The sequence below is a fragment of the Canis aureus genome, chromosome 4, assembly GCF_053574225.1.
Source record: "Canis aureus isolate CA01 chromosome 4, VMU_Caureus_v.1.0, whole genome shotgun sequence".
NCBI classification, from domain to species: Eukaryota; Metazoa; Chordata; class Mammalia; order Carnivora; family Canidae; genus Canis; species Canis aureus.
The window spans coordinates 50,085,034-50,109,888 of NC_135614.1; the positions used below are offsets into that span (position 1 = coordinate 50,085,034).

Here is a 24,855-nt window from a genome sequence, read left to right on the forward strand (position 1 = left end):
TGGCTAAAGCCAATCACTTAATCAAGCCCAAGATCAATTGGCCAGCTAACTATAATCTTACTACAAGGAAGCCTGGGACGGGTGCAGAGGAAGCAAGTGATTGTGAAAAAATAATGCAATTCACCGAAGTAGTAAATAATTTCCTAGTAGCCACTGCTTTTGCTATTTGCCGTCACTATTTCAGCACTTTCATACACCTGCATAGTAAAAATAGGAATTCATTTCCATTTCCACAGAGCTTCTCATTACTTTTTTTTTTTTTTAAGATTTTATTTATTTACTCATGACATACTCACAGAGAGAGATGCAGAGACACAGGCAGAGGAAGAAGCAGGCTGCATGCAGGGAGCCTGAGCCTGATGTGGGACTTGATCTTGGGTCTCCAGGATCACACTCCAGGCTGAAGATGGCGCTAAACCACTGGGCCACCGGGGCTGCCCTTCTCATTACTTTTTTTTTTTTTTTTTTTTTAATTTATGATAGTCACAGAGAGAGAGAGAGAGAGGCAGAGACACAGGCAGAGGGGGAAGCAGGCTCCATGCACCGGGAGCCCGACATAGGATTCGATTCCGGGTCTCCAGGATCATGCCCTGGGCCAAAGGCAGGCGCTAAACCACTGCGTCACCCAGGGATCTCTTCTCATTACTTTTTAACAGAGATCAAGAATGGAAGACATTGAGAGGATATTTAATTATATATATATATATATATATATATATATATATTTTTTTTTTTTTTTTTTTTTTTTTTTTGAGAAAGAGCCAGTACCCACAAGCAGGAGGTAGAGGCAGAGGGAGAGGGAGAAGCAAACTCCCCACGGAGCCCGACTTAGGGCTTGAGATGGGACTTTATGGGGGTCTCAATCCCAGGACTTTGGGATCATGAAGGCAGATGTTTAACTAACTAAGCCATCCAGGTACCCCGAGAGGATATTTTAAATTAAACTTTCATTCTACTCATTCATCTACTTCTTTGTTTACTGATTCAATGACTATTGAGTGTCTACCTTGTTCTAGACGCTAGGGATTCATACATGCTCATGGATAGTATATTCTTTTTTTTTTTTTTTAAAGATTTTGTTTATTTATTCATGAGAGACAGAGAGAGAGAGAGCGGCAAAGACACAGGCAGAGGGAGAAGCAGGCTCCCTGCAGGGAGCCGGATGCAGGACTCTATCCTAGGACTTCAGGATCATGCCCTAAGCCAAAGACAGATACTTAACCACTCAGCCACCCAGGCATCCCATGGACAGTTTATTTTTGTTAGGGAAAAGATAAAACTTTTAAAAATGAATAATTAAATGTATGCTACATGATGCATACTATAAAGATAAGTAAGGATGGATAAGTGTTTAGACAGAGTATGGCTGTAGCAGTTTTAGGCAGGGAGACCAAAGATATTATATAATGAAGTGGTAGTTGAACAAAGACCAGAATGAAATGAGGGAACCACACACATGGCTATCTAGGAGAGGGAATAACAAGTACCAAAGTCTTGTAGGCATGATCACGTCTATAGTGTTTAAGAAATGTGTCTGGAATACAGTATGGGGGGACAATTAGATTCTAGATTCTAGGTCAGAGAGCAGTGAAATGCAAGCTGATAATGGACCTTACAAGCCATGGTAAGAAATTTCAGTTTTATTTTAAATATGAAGGGAAGTTATTAAAAGGTTTTAGCAGATCGTGTTATTCTACTAATTCAGATGTCATCATGATGTAACTTCTTTCTCTACTTGAGCACATTTGTTTAGCTTGAAAATGATGTATTTTATTTCCAGAAACTTGTTTTGTGTTTTTCTTAAACGTATTGATGTGTTCTTATGCTTTTATTTTAGGTTTGATCATGTTGTTATACTTCCCTTCCTGGATCTTTCATATCCTCCAGGGCTCATTTTACTTGTCCATTTCTTCTTTTGTCTTGATGTGGTCTCATTGAGCTTGTGGTAATTTTCCTTTGTATGTTGGTTGCTGAGTGCCTTAAGTGTTGGCAGCCCATGTAAGTTGTAGTGTTCTCTGTTTATGTGGGTTGATGTTGTAGAAGTTGACAACTTGTCAGTCACCACTGGATGCATAGGAGAAAGCTTCTCTGCTCCCTGTGTTCTTAGGTCTTTTAGCCTAACGGATGAGGTGGTCTCAATCCACCTCTTCCGCAATTGCTGAGGGTTTGGGCTCCAAGGAGAACAGGCCTCCTCTGGTAATCAAATTCCTGTCTTAGGCCTCCCTGATGCTCTTCTGATCCACCTATGGTCCAGAGAAACTATCCATGTCCACCAGAGGAAGACAGAATTGGGACCTCACTTTCACCTTCCCAGACCCTGTCTACTGTTCCCAGTAGCTACTTTCTCAACAAAGGTGGGCATGTGAGAACGGAGAGGCTAACCAAACTTAAAGTCTCTAAAGCCACTATCTTCTAAGATTCCCTTGGCTCCAGAAATTATATTGCATTTCCAAGGGACTTTCTTAACTAGATTAAAATTAATGCTTCTTAATCATTCCAATACACCAAAAATGCCTTCACAAATGCCATTTTCATTTTACACATTTACTTTGTAACCAAGTAGAACTCAAGGAATATGATAATTGGTAAATAAAAAGTATGTTAGGACAAGGATATTTGCTTCTATTTAAATAGTAACTACTGAAAATACATTCTTGGGCAGCCCTGGTGGCTCAGCGGTTTAGCGCCTGCCTTTGGCCCAGGGTGTGGTCCTGGAGACCTGGGATCGAGTCCTACGTTGGGCTCCCTGCATAGAGCCTGCTTTTCCCTTTGCCTGTGTCTCTGTCTCTTTCTTTCTCTCTCTCTCTGTCTCTCATGAATAAATAAATAAAATATTTTTTTTAATAAATAAAATCTTAAAAAAAATAAAATACATTCTTTTGTCCTTGAAATTAATCAGTTCCATGCTAACTTTGCAAATGCTCAGCCCAATTAGTTACAGGCATGGCTTCAGAGTAGATTCTTTTTGTAACAGCCACGTGACTTACTTGAAATGGGCATAAAAGGATGTAAAACATTTATAATGTATCAGGGACAAGGTGTTAACAAGAAAACCTGCCATAGCTGGAAGCTTATAAACTGTTCTGAGTGAATTCAATTCAATTACAAAGGTAGAAACAATTATGAAAACCATGGGGATTGTGATTCTTCTTGAACTTCTGACATACCTGAGTGAAGAAATGACAGATGAAATTTTGAAGACAGAAAAATAGGTATAGCTCAGTGTATGACAAATGGAGAAGCATGGATTTTTTTCTTTCTTTTTTTTTTTTTTTTTTTGGTAATTTTCATTTCACCAACAAAAAATTGAAAATAATCAATTATAAAAAAGTGACAAAAACTGGTCCAGGAAATATTACTATAAACAGCTCAGAATTCAGAGAATTTCCTTCCAACTTATATATATGTATAATAAAATATATAATATTATATTATATATATAATTAGATATAATAAAACATATGTTTGTACATGTATACATGCCTGTGTTCATGTGTGTGTGTATATCTATATAATATTTTATCCATTTGACATTTTATGTTTTTTTATATGAGTTTTCCATTTCAAATTGTATCCCGAGTACTTTTTCATAAGTACTATACTTAATCTATGGTAAAATATTAAAACATAGATGTAAGCAAAATCTCAAGTTTTGAAAAATTTAGAGTATGCTGGTCCTATTCTTACAGTTATCTCTTAAAAGATTGAATTATAAAATCTCATTGCACAGTCACGTATTTAAAGTCAAATAATAGTGTGGCTTGGTTTGTTTCTTGTGGGTATGGGCATTCTACAAATGGCTTTTTCTGTATATAAAATGGGTGAGTCTTTTTATATGAATCGCTAAGTAGGGAAGGTGAACACTTCTGGGTAATCTGAATAATGCATTCTCTGAGTCATGAAAATGTTTATTTCTGAGGTAAAATGGAGTTCACACAATAAATTATTTTTTATGGCATCAGTGAATTAAGATCAGTAAATCCATATCTATTTTCTTAAAAGGATCATGGTTCACATTTTGTTAATCTATATCTGCTTTTTCAAATAACACATTTTTACATGAATTTTATTTTACAGATATAATTAAAGGGTTGAATAATATCTTCCATTTCATTATATGAAAACTTAGGGCATTAAAAATATGTTGACAATATTTACCCTAAATGTAAAGCTAGGATTTACATAGGCTTTACATGTAGTTCCTACGCTGAAATTTCCACTTGCATTTTTTCCATTTCAATGTATTTTTTTCTTAATTCCCAGGGGAACTTATTAGACAAAGTGCAGGTTTTATGGTAAAAATAGCTCTGAAAAAAAAATAGCTCTGCAGTGACTAAGGATATACTCTTCAACATTCTTGTTAATATTCATTCTGTGTAACATTTTTTTTCTCAGTAGAGATTCTATTACTACACAAATATATATAATCTTAATTTAATTAGATACATTTAATTTTATTTGACAAAAATGAAATACATTCAAGTGATAAATCCATATAAATGGGAGGCTGTTTATAAATTTATATTATTAATGCCGTAAGGTTGATATAATGAGGTTTATTTGGAAGATTTGGAGGGTAATCTTCTAGACATGTATTTCTTAAATGTAGTTATCCAGCTAACTAACTTGTGCCAAAGCTCAATTTTAAAAAGGCAAACTCATGATTTCTTAAAAATACAAAATAAACGCATATCAAAAAATTCTTAAAATTCATTAATTAGTATGGGAACCAATATGATGTTAAAAGCAGTTCAAAGGAGAAATTGAGGAGTTGATGTGTGTATGTGGGGGATGTGTGTGTGTGTGCTCGTGCTTGTACACATGCAGGAATGTAAAAATGAATTTGTTAATAGATGTAAAACTGATTAATATTATATAGGACAATAAATGGCATTGTTATGGATAAGAATAATTTGCATTCATATCAGACTTATTCAAATTATCTTCTGCTACTAGAGAGATATAAAAAGTCTATTCAATAGAAAGTCAAAGATGTTCATTTTATAGAATCAGATAATTCCCAGAAAGCCCACTAGAAAATATGGAACATGCCTCTTAAAGACCCATAGTAATCGTTTGTGCATTTCCAAATTTTGGACAATTTTTCCTATCATTTGTGATTTAACTGTGCTTTGAAGGAATAAAATTTGAATGAACTAGTTTTTCAGATTTGCTTCTTAAGGTAGAATAACAACAAAAAATGAGTGAGGGGATAGTATTTTTTAAAAGACCATTAAGTTTATATATAAATCTCTAGCCAACAATTCTTAGTGATGCTAGGAATTCTTGGTTAAACATTCTTAGTATTTTAAGTACCATGTGACTCGATACATATGTAACACAATGCTGGATGGTTTTTAACATCCTTTCTTTTTTTTTTTTTTATTTATTTTTTATTGGTGTTCAATTTACTAACATACAGAATAACACCCAGTGCCCATCACCCATTCACTCCCACCCCCCGCCCTCCTCCCCTTCTACCACCCCTAGTTCGTTTCCCAGAGTTAGCAGTCTTTACGTTCTGTCTCCCTTTCTGATATTTCCCACACATTTCTTCTCCCTTCCCTTATGTTCCCTTTCACTATTATTTATATTCCCCACATGAATGAGAACATATAATGTTTGTCCTTCTCAGACTGACTTACTTCACTCAGCATAATACCCTCCAGTTCCATCCACGTTGAAGCAAATGGTGGGTATTTGTCATTTCTAATAGCTGAGTAATATTCCATTGTATACATAAACCACATCTTCTTTATCCATTCATCTTTCGTTGGACACCGAGGCTCCTTCCACAGTTTGGCTATCGTGGCCATTGCTGCTAGAAACATCGGGGTGCAGGTGTCCCGGCGTTTCATTGCATTTGTATCTTTGGGGTAAATCCCCAACAGTGCAATTGCTGGGTCGTAGGGCAGGTATATTTTTAACTGTTTGAGGAACCTCCACACAGTTTTCCAGAGTGGCTGCACCAGTTAACATTCCCACCAACAGTGTAAGAGGGTTCCCTTTTCTCCGCATCCTCTCCAACATTTGTTGTTTCCTGCCTTGTTAATTTGCCCCATTCTCACTGGTGTGAGGTGGTATCTCATTGTAGTTTTGATTTGTATTTCCCTGATGGCAAGTGATGCAGAACATTTTCTCATATGCATGTTGGCCATGTCTATGTCTTCCTCTGTGAGATTTCTGTTCATGTCTTTTGCCCATTTCATGATTGGATTGTTTGTGTCTTTGGTGTTGAGTTTAATAAGTTCTTTATAGATCTTGGAAACTAGCCCTTTATCTGATAGGTCATTTGCAAATATCTTCTCCCATTCTGTAGGTTGTCTTTGAGTTTTGTTGACTGTATCCTTTGCTGTGCAAAAGCTTCTTATCTTGATGAAGTCCCAATAGTTCATTTTTGCTTTTGTTTCTTTTGCCTTCGTGGATGTATCTTGCAAGAAGTTACTGTGGCCGAGTTCAAAAAGGGTGTTGCCTGTGTTCTTCTCTAGGATTTTGATGGAATCTTGTCTCACATTTAGATCTTTCATCCATTTTGAGTTTATCTTTGTGTATGGTGAAAGAGAGTGGTCTAGTTTCATTCTTCTGCATGTGGATTTAACATCCTTTCTGAAGATGAGAATACTATAGTCCGAGTAGCCTATTTGCAAATTTTATCACTTTTCCTCTTTCTGTTTCTAAACTTACCTATCCTTCCATGTGTCCTTGTATTTGTGTTATCTGACACCAAGCAGTGCAGCTTCCTTTTTTGAAGATTAAATCTCTCATCTGCAAATTCTTTAGGGCTTTGTACATTCATGCTTGCCTCTCTGTAGTCACTTTGTTTGAAAGTTCTTTTGTTTAAAAGCACACTATTTGCTCTTCTTTCTCTGAACAAAAATAAAATGAAACATCAACAGCAAGTCTGCACTCACTTATCATTCATTGCCTTTAAGCTAGCCTGCTTTGGTCACCTTCTTCCATCTTTCTGGAACTCGCCAGATAGTATCAATTTATTCTTCCCACATTATCACCTCATTCCTACTCTTTAGCCCACTAACCAGGTTTGTATTTCTACTGTAAAGAAAGTCTTCTTGAAAAGCGCAGTGGTTTATTTTCTGATTGCTAAATCCAGTCATCTATTTTAGTTTCTTCTTTGACCTTTCTTCAGTTTTCATGGTCTTGAAAGGTCTTCTGCCTTTCTTCCTTGATATAACTTTTTCTTGATTTCCAGAAAATCATTCTACTTTATTATTTGTCCCCTTTTCACCTTCATGCCCTTAGAGATTTCCTCCAAAATTTTACCCCTCCTCATTTTCCTTCATTCCTTAAAATTTGGGATTCTCTGAGATTTTATTTTTTTCCTCTTCTCCCTGAGTGATGATATTGGCTTCAGGATCTCAGGTACCATCTAGAGCTATTTATTTCAAACTACATGTGCCCTGCACCTGAACTCTCTCCTGAGATCCATTTCTCTATTAGTATATAACTTTTTGCATTACTTGTAGGTATTCCTCAGGAAATTCAAACTTGAAATGTCTAATGTCCAAACTAGAATTCACTTTCCTTGTCAGTCCCTTATTTCTATCTCCCATTTTGGTTAATGACATTGCTATTGACTTAAAATCTATGCAAGAAGGACTAGTATCATCTTTAACTTTTACCTTTCCTCTCATTTACCAATGTACTCAAATGTACTTAATGTTTTATTGATTAGGCTTCTTAATGTTATCCCTACTATAACTGAATCTGTGTTCAAACTTTTCTCTCTTTTCTAAACTATTGAAAATATTAAAAGTATGGAAACAAATCCCTCTTCAGCTATATTAGCTGCCTTACCTTTTGCATTCTATGAATTTTTCTCAATTTTCAGATCACCCATGAGTTACAAAACTCCGATTCTTAAAAAAAAAAAAAAAAAAAAAAAACTCCGATTCTTTTCCAAATCTATGCTCTTTCCACAGATTATCTTCTCATATTTTCTCAGTATAACAAATTTATTCATCTAGACTAATTTAAAGCATCGCTTTGTCTATGGACATTCTCTTGACATCCCAGGTAGATCAGGCTTCTTCTGAGCATAGTTCCATGGCAGGATAATGCAATCTGTTTGTGTGCCTCACTTCCTCATTATTTGAGAGTAAAGAATGTGGCTTATTTATTTTTGTATTTTCAGTTCTTACTATAAATCTTGGCCCATAGTAAATTCTAATAAATTATTTTGACTGAATGGGGAACATGGTTTTAGAATGAAAGTTTTGTCATTATTGAGGCATTGTGGATTAGCTTCAGTGTAAATTTCACTTCATTCTTACTCTTAGGATGGGTTTTGGAAATATTTTGAAAAAATACATACATGTTTTATATTGAAATCATAAAGCTAGTCAAAACTGACTCATTCCTAAGAGTTTTCTTCGGAAATGACAGAAATTTTTTAGGATCTTGGATTTTTGTAAACATCAACCGTTTTAATGCTTTTGGTTACATGTCCTTTGTAGTTGTGCATAAAAGTCCTCTCAGTGAGCTAACACTTGTGTTCTGATTCATATTTGCTACATGTGCACAGTGGCTCTAAGTTTCAGTTTTGACTCCACAAACGCTTTCATTAATAATTTTGTTGGCAAATATGACATGCCTGAAGAAAACAATTTTAACTTATTTAACTTTTAACAAAAAATATTTGGATGAAAAAGATTACTTTCTTCTTTATGAAATTCTCACAAACACTGTAACAGCTATGATTTAACTGTTTTTTTCTAGGGGTGCTTGGGTGGCTCAGTGGGTTAAGCATCTGCCTTTGGCTCAGGTTATCCCAGGGTCCTGGGATTGAGCCCCGTGTGGGCTATCTGCTCAGCGGGGAGCCTGCTTCTCCCTCTCCCTGCCCCACCTTTGTGCTCTCTGTTACTAACTCTTTCTCTCTCTCAAATAAATAAATAAAAATCTTTAAATGTTTTTCCTATGTCCAATATGACCACATGATCGATAGCCTATGGTTGGCTGTTTGGCAGAACTGATTTTTCAAGAACAGACGAGCATATTTTGGTAAAAATAATCTTATAATCCAAGGTCAGTGAGCAATTAATAAATATGCAAATTTATGTCTTTTATCTTATAGCTACACATCAGTATCACATTTTCTTGGGAATTATAATTCTCCATGCAAAAAAAAAAAAAAATGTGTGTGGCAACTTCAAAGAAAACCTGCTGAGAAACCAAGAGAATACTTAATAATGCTCATGAGCAATGAGGCTTGAATGATCAAATGAAGGTCTTCCTGGTTAGCTATTGATTATTCCATCACGGCAGGTTACTTCAAACCACACACAATCATTTGAACATTACCTTCATCTCTTAATATTTCTCCCTATCACCAGAAGAAAATTACTTTTTCTTGACCTTCCATAACAGGCAAATGTATTTTGTATTATTTATTGATGTGATAATATAACATTCTTGGGAGGGTAAATGAGACTTATCAAGTTCAAATGAGTTATAATTGTAGGAACCTTAAAGGTAATTCTAAAATCCTCTTATGCTTCATGCAGAAAAAGATGTTTACTTCTTATAGAAAGAAACTCCAGAGCCTTATCAGGACTTAAAAGTTAAATTGAAAATGAGGTTTTATTTTATGCTTGTTAACATAATAAGGGGAAGCATGCTATGTGACAAATTTCCCTTAACATCTGGCAAACTAGTCACCTGTAGATAGGTTTCATCTTAGCTTACCAGTTCTCATATTACCTTCTTTCTCTAAATGACAAAAGGATTCTAAAATTAGTTTTGGAACAAAAGAGGAAAACGTATCATGCTTAATGAGTACCATTCAGGTATGGTAATAGTTTTTAAAAATGGTAGTAGCCACCATGAAATAAAAGAAACCATTTATTTCGAAATCAGAAGGGCCAGCATATGTTACGAGTACTAACCATGGTGGGAAATCATTGTACCAATTTACTGTAGCTATTACATGTTTTCTGAATAAAGCCAGTTTAAAATTATTGAACTTGATAAAATTTCTATACATGAAAAAAATAATGAAAAGATCATTAAAAATATGCCACAGAAAGGTGAGGCCTGTTGTTCCTTGGTGTTCATTTTCCATCTGAGAAATCTGATTATATCCTGTGGCTTTTTATTGTCCCAAGTTCTGGTCAATAAGCATTTCATGTAATACTGGTTTCCCACTTTCTCACTACAGTTGCCATATTGAGTTGACAGATCTGTACTTGTTTCTTTTTATATCAGGCAGCAAAAGCAAATGCTGCTTATGAAATAAATTGGTTTACTTTTATAGTCGACAATTATTACATTTTATTCATTATTTATTTAATTGCTTATTTAGTGCTATTTGGCTTTAAAACATGAACTGAGTTTTATAGTTGAAAATAAACCAAGTGCTGTAGAGAAGTGTCTAATCACTAACTTGTATAGCTGAAACTAATATTACACTGCATGTTAGCTAACTGGAATTGAAATAAAGATTTTAAAAAAAGAGAAGAAAGTGGACATCTTTTATGAGGCCAAGACTGGACAAAAGAAACTATGCACACATTTGAATAAATTGCTAATATATTAGGTATATCGATTCAAAGGGCTTATGATTTATGATATACCTACATTTATAAAATAATAAATTAACATATAGATGTAGTCTTCTTATTTTGCTTTAATTCATCGCAACAATGTATTTATTTTTTTTGTAGAATTTACAAAACATAACCTGGGTAAGAACCGCAATAATCAACTTTTCTCATTTTCTATAGTATCTTTCTTGCCCTGAGAATTAACAATTTTTTTAAACAAACATTAATAAAAATAGCACTCTCTTATATTTATGCAGCTCTCTTCTGAAAGCTTCATGATTCATCATTGTGCTCATTTCCATGGCAACCATGTAAGTCAGGTTTCTCAAAACTAAATATTACAAAGGCAAATAGAAAATCCAGATGGAGCTTTGGATTCTTGCTTACCTAGGAAGATCAGTAGTGTCTGGCATGTGCTCCAAAGGTCAATATTTTGATGAGACTTTTTCAGACCAAAGAGACAGTTAATACTATGTTCTCAGCTTTCTCAAGGATATGATATCTGTCTTTCAAAAAACTAAGGTTTGAGAAAAACAACAGTGTTTTGACTCTTTCCTATCATCAATTCCCCTTCCATTCATGGGAAATCTTTTTAAAGGTGTATAGATTTAATATAATCTCAAAGTTTTTCAGTTTAAACAAATAAAAAATTGGGAACTAATGGGAGATTAATAAATATTCATTCATTTATGTATATTAGCTGAGTGCCTGTATCATATACTGTTCCAGGCACTGAAGATGCAGCAAAGACAAGAAAGATAGGTTTTCTGCTTTCACAGCACTTATATTCTAGCAGAAGAAGAAAACAATAGTAAAATGTAAGAGAGTTAAGACCTATAAACAAAATGATACCAAGTGACTTGGTTTGAAGAGGGAACATGAATATTTGAGATTGAAAAAACGTGGCATTTTGAAAACATTGATTATAAATTGCAAATAAAATCTTTCTTAATTCTTACTGAATCTCTGATACTGGCTAGCAACACATGTGAGACACACTAACTGGGATCCATAGCAATAGAGGACATGGTATGGAACAATATGGTACTGCAGAAGTTGGTGGTACCCACTTGTAATCATCAAGTTTGACTTCACTTCTGCCAATCAATGAGAAAACATGATTTCTACTTACAGTGTTGTCCCCAAGCCTTCCTCCTTATCCTTGAATTTTGCTTTCTAGCCATACTGTGTGATTGTAGTTTGAGGTCTGGGTATTCAGTTTCTCTTGCCTCTAAACTTGTGCATACCCTGGTATACAGCTGGCTTGTCTTGCCACTACTCCATGCTTTTTCAGGAATCCATTCAGATGCCACTTCCTCTGATTTCTTAAGTGTTTGTAGGTCTTCTTACAAGCTCCATCAACACATTGTATGTATACTCACCATTACTCTTATTACAATTATTATAATTGTACTCTTTCATGATAGGAGTATCTCAAGGACTAAGATTCATTTTATTTTTTATTCTTTTTTTTTTTCCATTTGAAAGTAGTCATTTATTAACTGACCAGATTACAAAAATAATCATGGTAGATACCTTAGTTCATCCTTCTAATAAGCCTATTGATTTGGTCTTCCCTGTTGCCAGCATCTCCACCTTCTATAAAATGAGTGGTCTTTTTCTTCATTCTGCCGTGTGGAGAAGATAATTTGAAGGACCATAAAAAGTTGTTTGCCTCTTTGAAACGTTTTCCAATGTTTTAGATCTCATGAATCAGATCCTCCATGCAGATGATGCCATATTTACCAAGAGACTGGGCAATCAATGTGTTATCTGTCAGGGCAATTTGCTTCTTATTGATCTTGCTGTAACCACACTTGTAGATCAATTCATTCACTGACTTCAGGTTTGGATACCCCCATGCTATATATGGTTCCATAACCCTTAGCATGTTAATTGAAGCCTTGTTGAGCTTAACAAAGGTGCCATTGAAGATCTGGTGAAGGCGAAGAAGCTGCAACACTTTTCGAAACTTTGTACTCACACCATTGATACCTCTGACCCTGATGACAAATGCCAATTTGGGTTCTGTAGGCACATAGAAGTTGCCAGCTTTTCTCGCCATCCTCACCATTCGAATCTCAGTTCTGTACATCTTCCTGTATTCCTTGTGGTAATGCTTAGCTTTTTCATAGATAAGCTTCCTCCTTGCCTTTCAAAGCATCTTTTGGGGAAACTTTTTTCTCATACACTTTATCTTCAACTCTGCGAAATTCCTTCACTTTTTCTTAAGGGTTTCTGGCACAGCAGGAAACTTCTTCTTCTCTTCTGCACCCCCCATGGTTCCAGCCAGAAAAGAGGACTAGGATTTATTATTATTACAGTATCCACCACCAATAATTTGTATGTTGACGGAAAAAATTTGTTGGTTAAGTCATCAAAGAAAGGGAAAAGTCTGTGACATCAGACTATAATAGAGCTTTTATTACACTAGGCTGGTTTGGAGGAGGAAAGGATCAATTTGTAGTACAGATACCACAAATGCTCATTGTTATTTCTGGGTTTTAGGAGATTTTCTTGATTCAAATATTTCTCCATTTACCGTATGACCTTATGGCTATTTCCAGAGAATTTAAATAAATCTTTAAAAAAATAATTTTTACCATTGAAGTGTCTGGGTGGCTCAGTCAATGAGGTGGCTGACTCTTGATTTTGGCTCAGGTCACAGTGTCGGGGGCCTGAGATTGAGTCTTTCATCAGGCTCCTGTTTAGCAGGTAATCTACTGGAGGATTCTCTCTCTCCTCTGCCTCTGACTCTCCTCCCATTCATGTGATCTCTCTCTCATAAATAAATAAATAAATCTTTAAACAGAGTAATTTTTATCAATTTCCCTCAGGAGTAGGTCCAGGTAGCTTCCCTTTTACCTTCCAGAAGTAGAAACTAAGTCTACTTTTCAAAATGACCATTTCGACTAGTATGGCTTACATATGCATTAATATGCTAAAGGATTTAAGTACTTTATTTCCCAGAGTTTATTCCTGAGGTTGTATTGATTAGAATGAGCTCAAAGTGATGAGAATGCTTTTCAAAGGACCGCATCTACCTAGCTCTTTGGCTAGTCCTTTCAATATCTGTTCTTTAATCTTCTTTACTGATTTGGATGCCTGAGATTGCATGACAATTGATGAGACTTTCAACAATAAGACCCTGAAATACCCACAGATAGCAAATCATTACTGATATATCATTACTGATATATACCTATCTTGTCGGCATCATCAATTCTGGTATTAGAGCATGATGATAAAAATATTTATTCGGACTGAAGTACACATCAATAGTACTCAAGAATGGCATATTGAATGGCATATCAAATAGAAATTTTCCTGTTCTTGAGCTATCTTCTATTTCTTGTCTCCAACATGTGACATGTGTTACCAGAATTTTCAAACCTATAGGCAAGTTGGAAGAATATTAAAATTATATATGTGTATAATTATATATATCCCTCCAAAATCTAGAGTTAGAATAATTTGTTCTTGTGATGGCTGAGCAAATATTCTGACATACTTTATTAGTCTATCTTGGTGAATTTTCAGAAAGTTGTATACCTCAAGATTCCTTCTCCCTAAATTCCTTTGTATGCTTCTTCTAAGATATTACTAGAACTCAATAACTTGTGCTGCTACTGTCAGTATTTCTGCCTAAAGGAAAACTTCCATTTCTGCATGCATTTAATTTTGGGGGAAATTTTGTATCAAATACAGTACTTTGGCTCTTCAGAAGTAACTTGATGGCTCTGATTTATTTGTATACAAAATCCATGCCCTTGAAACTTTAAAATAATAGCAAAATATTTTAGGATGCATAATATATATATGTATGCATGTGAGAATTATGCATACATATGGAACCATTTCCAAAAATAATCTGACACATTAACAAGTTAGCAGATGTGATTTGGGTTGGCTTTGTTTATTTTTTAGCATTTTATTAATGACTTATTAAAGTGATGAAATCAACTATTGAATTTTTAATAGTAAACACACTTTAAATGTTAAGTAATCATGAATTTAAACAATGAAGTTAATAAAGTTAATTTAGTTCAAGGAACAGGGAAACTATTAGCTTAGTTTGAGAATTACATTTTCCCCCGTGAGCAAATTTAAATGAGCTTCATTGGCTGTTAAGCCATTAATCAAACTTTTATTTGTATTTGGGGAATGTTTGGCATCATTCAGGTAACTTTTCTGTAAATTAGGTGGTGTCTACATCCGTGCCTTTTCTGTTTTAGCTAATTAATGTCAACATTCATGAACAGCGAATTTGAAGGTGATTTACTATTTTCTCCTAATGAGTTAATTTTTGATTTCTTAACATAATTTTTCTTTAAACTTCAGGTAATTATGATTAATGGGAAAAATCTGTTTTTTCTATTACCAAGGAAAAATAATCCCCTCACTGTCAGTGATATTATTGTTGCTTGCTTGCTGTAGTATGAATTTTGAAGAGCCTCTTCACTTTTATCTATGGGGTGAGATTTTGTGAACTTATAGATAGCAAGAGTTAGGGATGACAATGAATGAAAATGCAAACACAGAAAGGCCTAGGAAATCTTTATGATTTGTTTTCCTTTCTTTTGATAGTTTTTATAGCCCTTTAGCTGACCATTTTGATTTTACTACTACAGCCATAAAAAGGTTGTTAATAGCCTCACCAAGCAGAAAAGGTGAATAGGGAAACACAATTTCAGTACTTACATTAGGAAATATATATATATATATATATATATATATATATATATAACCTGCTATGTTGCTTTGATTAATTTTATTGAGCTGAGAATTACCTTATTACTTTATTTCGTCACTCAAGGAGTGACTTTTGTGAGAATTATTCCTGATCAACTGCCAGTCAAAACATGTATGCTAGTTGTTCCCCAAATGCCTCAAAATAGGTGATGTCTGCAATAGAAAAGAGATTGGCTCTAGAGGGTTAAATTACACATGCCTTAATATTCCAAATGTAGTTACCTGTACTTCAGTAGGTGGCAGTCTTTTCATTTTGACTATACCCAAGACCTAAAATACACAGAAAGAGAGAGGAAACAAGGCTGGTGTTAGACATAGGTGCCATGGTGTTAAGCGTGTGAGTGCCCATAGTAGTATGATTCAAGGACATTGTAAATAATTTTCTGAACAGGTGTCCATATTCCCTGAAGTCAGTAGTTGTTGTTGTTGCTCTTAAAGGGCCTTTTAAAGATCACTTGATTTACTATAGCCAATGAATGGATTGGACGTCAAGTATTTCTATTTGCAAACAAAAAATAGTTTGTTTTGGATTTAGTGACAATATTTGAGGTATTTTTCTCAGTGTCTTCCTTAAGCTTCTTTTTGTTCTTTTTTGTCATTGATGTCTTCATACCTACAACCACATTCTAGGATATAGTAAAAAATATTTTGAATGAATGACACTTTTTACATCTTATTTAAAAAACGAGATTTATTAGTGAGACTTCTGTATAATCTTACTAGTTTAATTGGCTCCTTTTTCCTTTTTGTAATCTTTGTTCAGTGCCTTGAATAGAGTTGGTGCATAATGCTTATTCAATAATATTTGTTGAAGCAATGGATTAATATATCATGACATTTTCAGAATTTAGTTTTGAATGTTTTCTTTCAATTTGCGAGATTGTACTTATAAGAAAATATGTATAAAATATTTCAGTTTCAAAATTTCTATTTATTTTAAAACGGATGACTTTTGTATAATAACAGAAAAAGTGGGTCTCCTAAAAATATGACTTATATTGTTCATATAATGAAAATAAGATATGTTGGCCTATATTCCTCTTAGATGCTGATATATTTTTAAAAGAAACCAGTACTACATCATGTTTTGGGTGATTTTGTAAAAGTGATCCAGTGGGGGAATTAGGCTTTTCATCCTTAACAAATCACTCAAGGGAAGTAAATACATGAAATTTTAGTAAAGAAATATTTATGTGACTCTAGAGTCAAATACTCCATTTTAAATTCTAGCTTTGACATTTTCTAGCTGTATGACCTTGAGTAAGTAGCTTAATTTCTCTGTATATGTTTCCTCATTTGTAGAATGGGAATGATATTAGCATAATCTTATTGACTTGCTATGTGAATAAATGAATTACTGGATGTTATATGCTGAGAGCAATGCCTGGTATATATAGTAAGTGATACTTAAGAGTTTGCTTGATTACTTCTAATATTTCTGTTAATATTGTATTAGGTATTAATACTGTTAACATTGCATCAAATACTGTATTAGGGTCTGGATTCAGGAGATATATGGCAAACATGCACAACAAAATTGTATGCAAGAAGCAGAAAGAAAGCTGAGCTTTGATTAGCAAATGTTCCCTTACAGCTGACAAAGAGGCACAGTTCTTTTATGGCTCTGCTTTGTTTTCTCTTAGGTGTGAAAATTCAGAAATGACAATCCTGCTGAGCCTAATGAGATATTTCTGATTCCTGAAGTCATATGTTGGGTTCTGTATGTGATGTAAAGAACTGAATGATAATGATTATTTAAAACTCAGATCCTTTTTTAACTGAAATATTAAAATATTTTTTATATAATCTGAAATGTGCAGGAAAGCACAAACAACTTTTTTTTTTTTATCACTGTAACATTTGAGTGGGGCTGACTTGACCTGATACCTCCTGATCACATAATAGTTTAGCATGTGTTTACTTGTGGTTTTTTTGTTTGTTCATTTAATGCATTACTTTCGATTTTTTTCTATGATACCTGTGGTTTTGAAGTTTGTCTTTTATCCTTTTGAACAGCCAGAATATTGGCCTACAAGCAGTATAGTCCCTTTTTTCTTCCTTCATCACAACAGACCAGGATATGAATACAGATACATTACCATCATCTGGACTCTAATCCTATTCTAGTAATACCAATTATCTCGATAATTCTTTTATAATGAAAGGATCCAGTTTAGAACCTTTCACTACACTTAGTTCATGGATCTTTATTCCCTCTCACTTTGGGACAGCTCTTCAGTTCTTTTCTTGGCTTTCAGGACCTTGACCCTTTTAAATGAGAGTAGTAATTTTTTCAAATGTCCTTCAATTGGTGTCTGTCTTTTGCTTACTCATGATTATATTAATTTATGCACTTTTAGGAGGAATATTGCAGAAGTGATGGTGCATCCTTCTCCCGGGGTCCTATCAGGTGGCACACTATTTTGAGCTGTGATACTACGAACGATGCTCACTTTGATTACTTAATTAAGCTGGTGTCTGCTAGTCACTGTTTTCTCTTTTGAAATTTATAAATATCTTGTGAGTCCTTACTTTTTAACCATTACTCATCAAATTACAGAATCATCGGTTCCTATTTTTGTCAATGCTTTATAATCTATTACTTTATTTTGAAACTCAAATTGCTTCAGATTTGGTCAACAAGAGCCTCTTCAAGTTGTCCCTTATGTCCTTTTGACATGGTCTAGTCATTGAATGCTTGTTTGCTTTTGGGTGCAAAAAATATGCCCTGGCTATTCTTTTACTCCACCTGACTCACTGCTGGAAACACCCATTTCCATAGCATCCTACTTCCTTTTGGTGGAGAATGGTATTTAGAAGCCAAGAACTGGGGATCCCTGGGTGGCGCAGCGGTTTGGCGCCTGCCTTTGGCCCAGGGCGCGATCCTGGAGACCCGGGATCGAATCCCACGTCAGGCTCCCGGTGCATGGAGCCTGCTTCTCCCTCTGCCTGTGTCTCTGCCTCTCTCTCTCTCTCTCTCTATGTGACTATCATAAATAAAAAAAAAAAAAAAAAAAAAAAAAAATTTAAAAAAAAAAGAAGCCAAGAACTAAGCATTAGGTATATTTATTGCTGTAAGTGTTGTTGATCCTAGGCCACCTCAGTGAACATGATACATACATGAAGACATACATGTATATACATTTACCTCTCTGCTTATTTCTATATCCATATGTTGGAAATCATATATTCATCCTCTGTTTTCAATTTCAATTGTCTACCACATGGATCATAATAGAGTTCTCTTTTTTCATATTTGTAACTGCCTTCTCTGAAGGTTAGAAGATTGGTTTGCACTAATGTTATGCATTTATTTATTTGACCAATTCCTTCTATATGTCTTCTATTTTTTTTTTTTCCAGAATATAAGTCTTCTATTGACATTGCCACCCCTTCTGTGTGCTGATACCCTCTTCACTCTGCTCAGCTTTGACTTATGTCTCCTGGACGCCTGCATACACTATATAGACACCCTCCTCACCATTTGTGGGTTCCCACGGTGGACCACATCCAGTGAGGATGCTTTTCTTTCCTTATACTTGAACTGTGCCATAAATTACTGGGTACCCCCCACCCCCATGCTCCTTCCACCAACTCGTGGATGGCCTTCTCATCCTATGTGGGCTCTGGTGCCTCCATCCCACACCAGGTTGCCCCTCTACAGACTTGCCCTCCCTATCATATTCAGGTTTTCCATACTCTGCTTGGAGTCATACATATGTGGAGATACCTTAGGCCACCCCTGTCTGGGTCAGCATGTTCCCCCCTCTCAATGTGAATACCTCTTTTGCTTTGCCCTACTTAATGAATTTAGGACTGAAAAGTTAAGGAAACTGAGGGAAAGAAGGAAGGGGATGGAACAAGCCAGATTTTAATTAGAAATAAAAACCTAATGAAACCTTTTAGAAGGATACAAGAGAAACATTTCTTGTTGCTGCCAGTGAAAGCTGAACTAATCTTTAAAGCTTAAGATAAAGACTTTATTCTCTATGAATTAACACATAATTTTTTAATAGTTCAAATCTATAACAACAGGGCTTTTTTTCTAACCACTTTTAATTTTTTTTTTCTTACTTCAGTGTTTGCTTGTTGCTGAAAGTCCTCTAGGATTCAATTTTCTATGTTTCTGGTTCATACATTCAACCCTCAGCACCCCTACCCCAGCCCCATCCCTTACCTAGTAATAAACATTAAGTGCCAAGGATCTGGTCATCTCAAAACTGCCTGTTAACAAATCACAACACAGTAAAGGGTGTCTGAAATAAAATTTAAAAATTAATTCTATGTAATAAGCACATATGAAAGAAATTAGGCTCCTAGAAGGAAACTAAGTGCAAAATAAAAGATAATTTTGAAAATACTTTTTAGTGACTCTAAGCTGAGCATCTTTGCAGTTAATAGCATTGATTGGTTTGCCAACCTGCATAATTACCACTCCCACATTCCCAATTCTCCCTTCTTTGATGAATTTCATATTATCTAGCAAGACAGCTCATTCAGGTCAGCATTCATCATATACTGGTGTGTCTTTTGAGGGTCTTAGTATAGGGTGCCTGTAGCTGAGTGTAGAAAAAGGAAACTTCAATTAGGAATCCTGAGAGCAGGGTTGCCCCTACTCTGAGTGATCTGAGACAATCTTTTCACCTTCTAGTCATAATTCCCTTTACTTATAAAGTGAAACACTGATAATCTTTAAGGCCTCATGGAAAACTAGGATTATATTAATAAATAAGTAAGCAATTCTATAATTCAATAAGTGTTTGTTGAGTAACACTGGGATTGATTCTTTAATCAATACATTTATTGCTTGTTTTATTCTATTTAAGGAAAATGTTCAGATAAGAAAGACCATAGAAAAAGAAAATAGATTAGTGTTTTTCAGAGACTGAGAGGAGAGGGCAGAGAGCATAATTGCTATCAGGTATGGGATTTCTTTTGGGGATGATGAAAATATTTTGGAATTAGATAATGGTAATGGTTACACAAATCCATAAGTATATTAAGCCCCCTTAAATCATTACTTTAAAAGAGTGAAATTTATGGTATGCGAAATACATTTTAGTAAAGCTATTATTTTAAGTTTTCTACAGTGGCAAATAACATGAAATGGGTATAATATGATAGGGGGTGGGCACTAGAACCAGTTATATATAAACATTCTTGTGTTTTTAAAACCATATGTAAGTATTGGAATATTTTAAAGGAAACAATAAAATAAAAACAATAATATAGATAAAATTTGTATCTTAAATTCAAAATTGCATTAAGTCAAGCTGTGAGGGAGGGAGTTTGGATGTTTCAAAATATGCCAAATTAAGATTTAACTAAAGGGCCTCAAAATATTAGATTTCACTTTGACAACAGAAATATATGGATTGGGGCAGCCCGGGGGGGGAGGGGGGGCGGGGGGGGGGGGCTCTGCGGTTTAGTGCCAGCTTCGGCCCGGGGTGTGATCCTGGAGTCCCGGGATCGAGTCCCATGTCAATTCCCTGCATGGAGCCTGCTTCTCCCTCTACCTGTGTCTCTGCCTCTCTTTCTCTGGGTTTCTCATGAATAAATAAATAAAATCTTAGAAAGAAAGAAAGAAAGAAAGAAAGAAAGAAAGAAAGAAAGAAAGAAAGAAAGAAAGGAAGGAAGGAAGAAAAAAGAAAGAAAGAAAGAAAGAAAGAAAGAAAGAAAGAAAGAAAGAAAGAAAGAAAGAAAGAAAGAAAGAAAGAAAGAAAGAAAGAAAGAAAGAAAGAAAGAAAGAAATATATGGATTGAAGCAATAGATGCTGGTTACTAAGAAAACAAAAGTAGCTGCCATTGGAATTGAGCCAATTATCGGTCTTCTGAAATTCTAGAGAAGGTTTAGTCAAAGGAAATGTAGTTTACGTGGTCAAAAAGAACAATAAAGGCCAGAAACATCAGCATCATTTGTAAATGTGAACATTAGATGTAGTCTAGGTGTTTGACATTAGAGACTTGACTAGATCAAGTCTGATAACTTGGTAACACATCAAGTACTGGAACATTAAGTAGCCTTAGAAACTGGGAAATGGGGCAGCCCTGGTGGCTTAGCGGTTTGGCGCTGCTTTCTGCCCAGGGCATGATCCTGGAGACCCGGGATGGAGTCCCACGTCAGGTTCCCTGCATAGACCCTGCTTCTCCCTCTGCTTGTTTCTCAATCTCCCCCACCCCCCACTCTCTCTGTGTGTCTCTAATAAACAAACAAACAAAACAAAATAACAACAACAAAAGAAACTGGGTAATGTTTCACTGCCATGGGAGAGAATTTATGACTATAAAAATATTTTGATAAGAAAAAATATAAACTGAATGAAAAATATTATTTCTAGTATAACCACAATTTAATTTTTCAAATATGTGAATACACATAGTACGAAAATATTAACATTGGTATCCCTCAAAATGTGGATATGTTGATAGCCTTTTTTTTTTTTGGTGCAGTGAAATAATTTTTTAAAAAGGTGGCTTTAAATAATTTCCAAATGATGTCAACATAAATTGCTTTTAGGTTCATAAAGATAAAAGTAAATGTTTTTTGAAAAAAATGAGATTCTAATAATTAGATATGGATAATACTAAAATGAAACATGAATTGAAATGTTTCATTTAAAAAAAAAATGAAATGTTTCATTTATCAAGAAGCATTAAAAGTGATCTTTTTTTTTTTAATTTTTATTTATTTATGATAGTCACAGAGAGAGAGAGAGAGAGAGGCAGAGACACAGGCAGAGGGAGAAGCAGGCTCCATGCACCGGGAGCCCGACGTGGGATTCGATACTGGGTCTCCAGGATCACGCCCTGGGCCAAAAGCAGGTGCCAAACCGCTGCGCCACCCAGGGATCCCGCATTAAAAGTGATCTTGTCATTCCCCTTTAACAGATATTTAGCATCATTGGCCCTGCTAAATGCTAGTACTATAGTCACTAATGATTTTAACAATCAAAAATACCCCTCCCTACCACATTATAGGACCACAAATAGTACCATAGTACCATCACTATTTGAGGATAGCTGATTTAGTAATATATATTCATGTATATCTTACTCAAGCTTTCCTTTTGTCACAGACTTTATGGGTTATTTTTTCCTTTTTTTTTTTTTTTTCTGGAAGTATATACATGGAAGTATCTATAGTCAAGATCTGTAGATAGTGAAATTGATCACATTTTTTTTTGTTGTTTATCCTCAAATACTTTACCCTTACCCTTGAGAGCTAGTTTGGCAGGGAATACAGTTTTAAGATGATTTTTTTCACCTTCTCAGCTATTTGGACATTATGCCATTGTATTCTTGTTCCACTATTACTGTTAAAAGGATAAAACATTTTTCTTCTTGCTCCATTAATCTTTTTTCCTGCTTAAATTTAATATTTTATTTATTTTTTGTGTTCCTTACTGTCACCACAATAGGTCTAACTTTGGATCTCACTTGATTTATACTGTTTAGTATATTTTATTTTTATGTCCTTCAGTTCTGAAAAGTTCCTAGCCAACTTTTTTTTCCCCTGCTATTTCTCCCTCTCCATTCTCTCTATTCTTTCTTGATGGGATTCTAATGATATATGTTGAACCTCATCCTATCCTCTATATTCTCTTAATACCTTTCATATTTCTCATTTTGTCTCTGCATGCTTTACTTAGGGCAATTATTTTGATATATATTTTGTGCAACTATTTTCTCTTTAGTTGGTTCCTACTTGCTCTTTAATCTGTCTACTGATTTTTAAAAAAACATTTTATTAATTTATTTGACAGAGAAAGAAAGAAAGTGTGCGTGTGTGCACACACAAGCAGAAGTAGACTTGCGTGGGAGGGGGAGGGGAAGGGAGGGGTAGAGGGAGAATGAGATGCAGACTCCCAGCTGAGCACGGAGCCAGTTGCAGCCCTGCTCAACCCAGGGCCCCAGGATCATGACCTGAGCCAAAGGCAAATGCTTAACAACTGAGCCACCCAGGTGCCCCTAATGATTTTTCATAATTTGAATTTTATATTCATTTTTAAAAATTTATTTATAGGGTTATTTGTTTTTTACTAGGTGTGGTGACATTTTTATTTTATTTATTTTCAATTTTTAATTTATTTTTTTGTACATTTTTTATTAGAGTTCAATTTGCCAACATATAGCATATCACCCAGTGCTCATCCCATCAAGTGCCCTCCTCAGTGCCCGGCACCCAGTCACCACAACCCCCCACCGACCTCCCTTTCCACTACCCCTTGTTCATTTCCCAGAGTTAGGTGTCTCTTATGTTTTGTCACCCTCACTGAAATTATCCACTCATTTTCTCTCCTTTCCCTCTTATTCCCTTTCACTATATTTTATATTCCCCAAATGAATGAGACAATATAATGTTTGTCCTTCTCTGACTGACTTACGTTCTCAGAATAATACCCTCCATCCATGTTGAGTTCCATCCATGTTGAAGCAAATAGTGGGTATTTGTCGTTTCTGATGGCTGAGTCATATTCCATTGTACATAGAGACCACAGCTTCTTTATCCATTCATCTTTCAATGGACACTGAAGTTGCTTCCACAGTTTAGCTATTGTGGACGTGGCTGCTACAAACATTAGGGTACAGGTGTCCCAGCATTTCACTGCATCTGTATCTTTGGGGTAAATCCCCGGCGGTGCAATTGCTGGGTCATAGGACAGATCTATTTTTAACTCTTTGAGGAACCTCCACAGAGTTTTCCAGAGTAGCTATACCAGTTCACATTTCCACCAACAGGGCAAGAGGGTTCCCCTTTATCCACATCCTTTCCAACATTTATTGTTTCCTGCCTTGTTAATTTTCCCCATTCTCACTGGTGTGAGGTGGTATCTCATTGTGGTTTTGATTTGTATTTCACTGATGGCCAGTGATGTGGAGCATTTTCTCATGAGCTTGTTGGCCATGTCTAGAGGAAGCTCTGTGAGATTTCTGTTCATATTTTTGCCCATTTCATGATTGGATTGTTTGTTTCTTTGATGTTGAGTTTGATAAGTTCTTTATAGATCTTGGGTACTAGCCCTTTATCTGATAGGTCATTTGCATATATCTTCTCCCATTCTGTAGGTTGTCTTTTAGTTTTGTTGACTGTTTCTTTTGCTGTGCAGAAACTTTTGATCTTGATAAAGTCCCAATAATTCATTTTTGCTTTTATTTCCCTTGCCTTCATAGATGTATCTTGCAAGAATTTGCTGTGGCCAAGTTCAAAAAGGGTGTTGCCTGTGTTCTTCTAGGATTTTGATGGATTCTTGTCTCACATTTAGATCTTGCGTCCGTTTTGAGTTTACCTTGGTGTATGGTGTAAGAGAGTGATCTAGTTTCATTCTCCTGCACGTGGCTGTCCAATTTTCCCAGCACCATTTATTGAAGAGACTGTCTTTTTTCCAGTGGATAGTCTTTCCTGCTTTGTCGAAGATTAGTTAACCATAGAGTTGAGGGCCCATTTCTGGGTTCTCTATTCTGTTCCATTGATCTATGTGTCCATTTTTGTGCCAGTACCACGCTGTCTTGATGAACACAGCTTTGTAGTACAACCTCAAAGCTG

General features: G+C 35.3%; 1 pseudogene; it reads right to left on the bottom strand.

Moving 5' to 3' along the window:
- Window positions 1–12,031: 12,031 nt before the first annotated feature.
- LOC144311879 (large ribosomal subunit protein uL30 pseudogene) lies at window positions 12,032–12,840 on the bottom strand (annotated as a pseudogene).
- Between the last annotated feature and the right edge of the window lie 12,015 nt (window positions 12,841–24,855).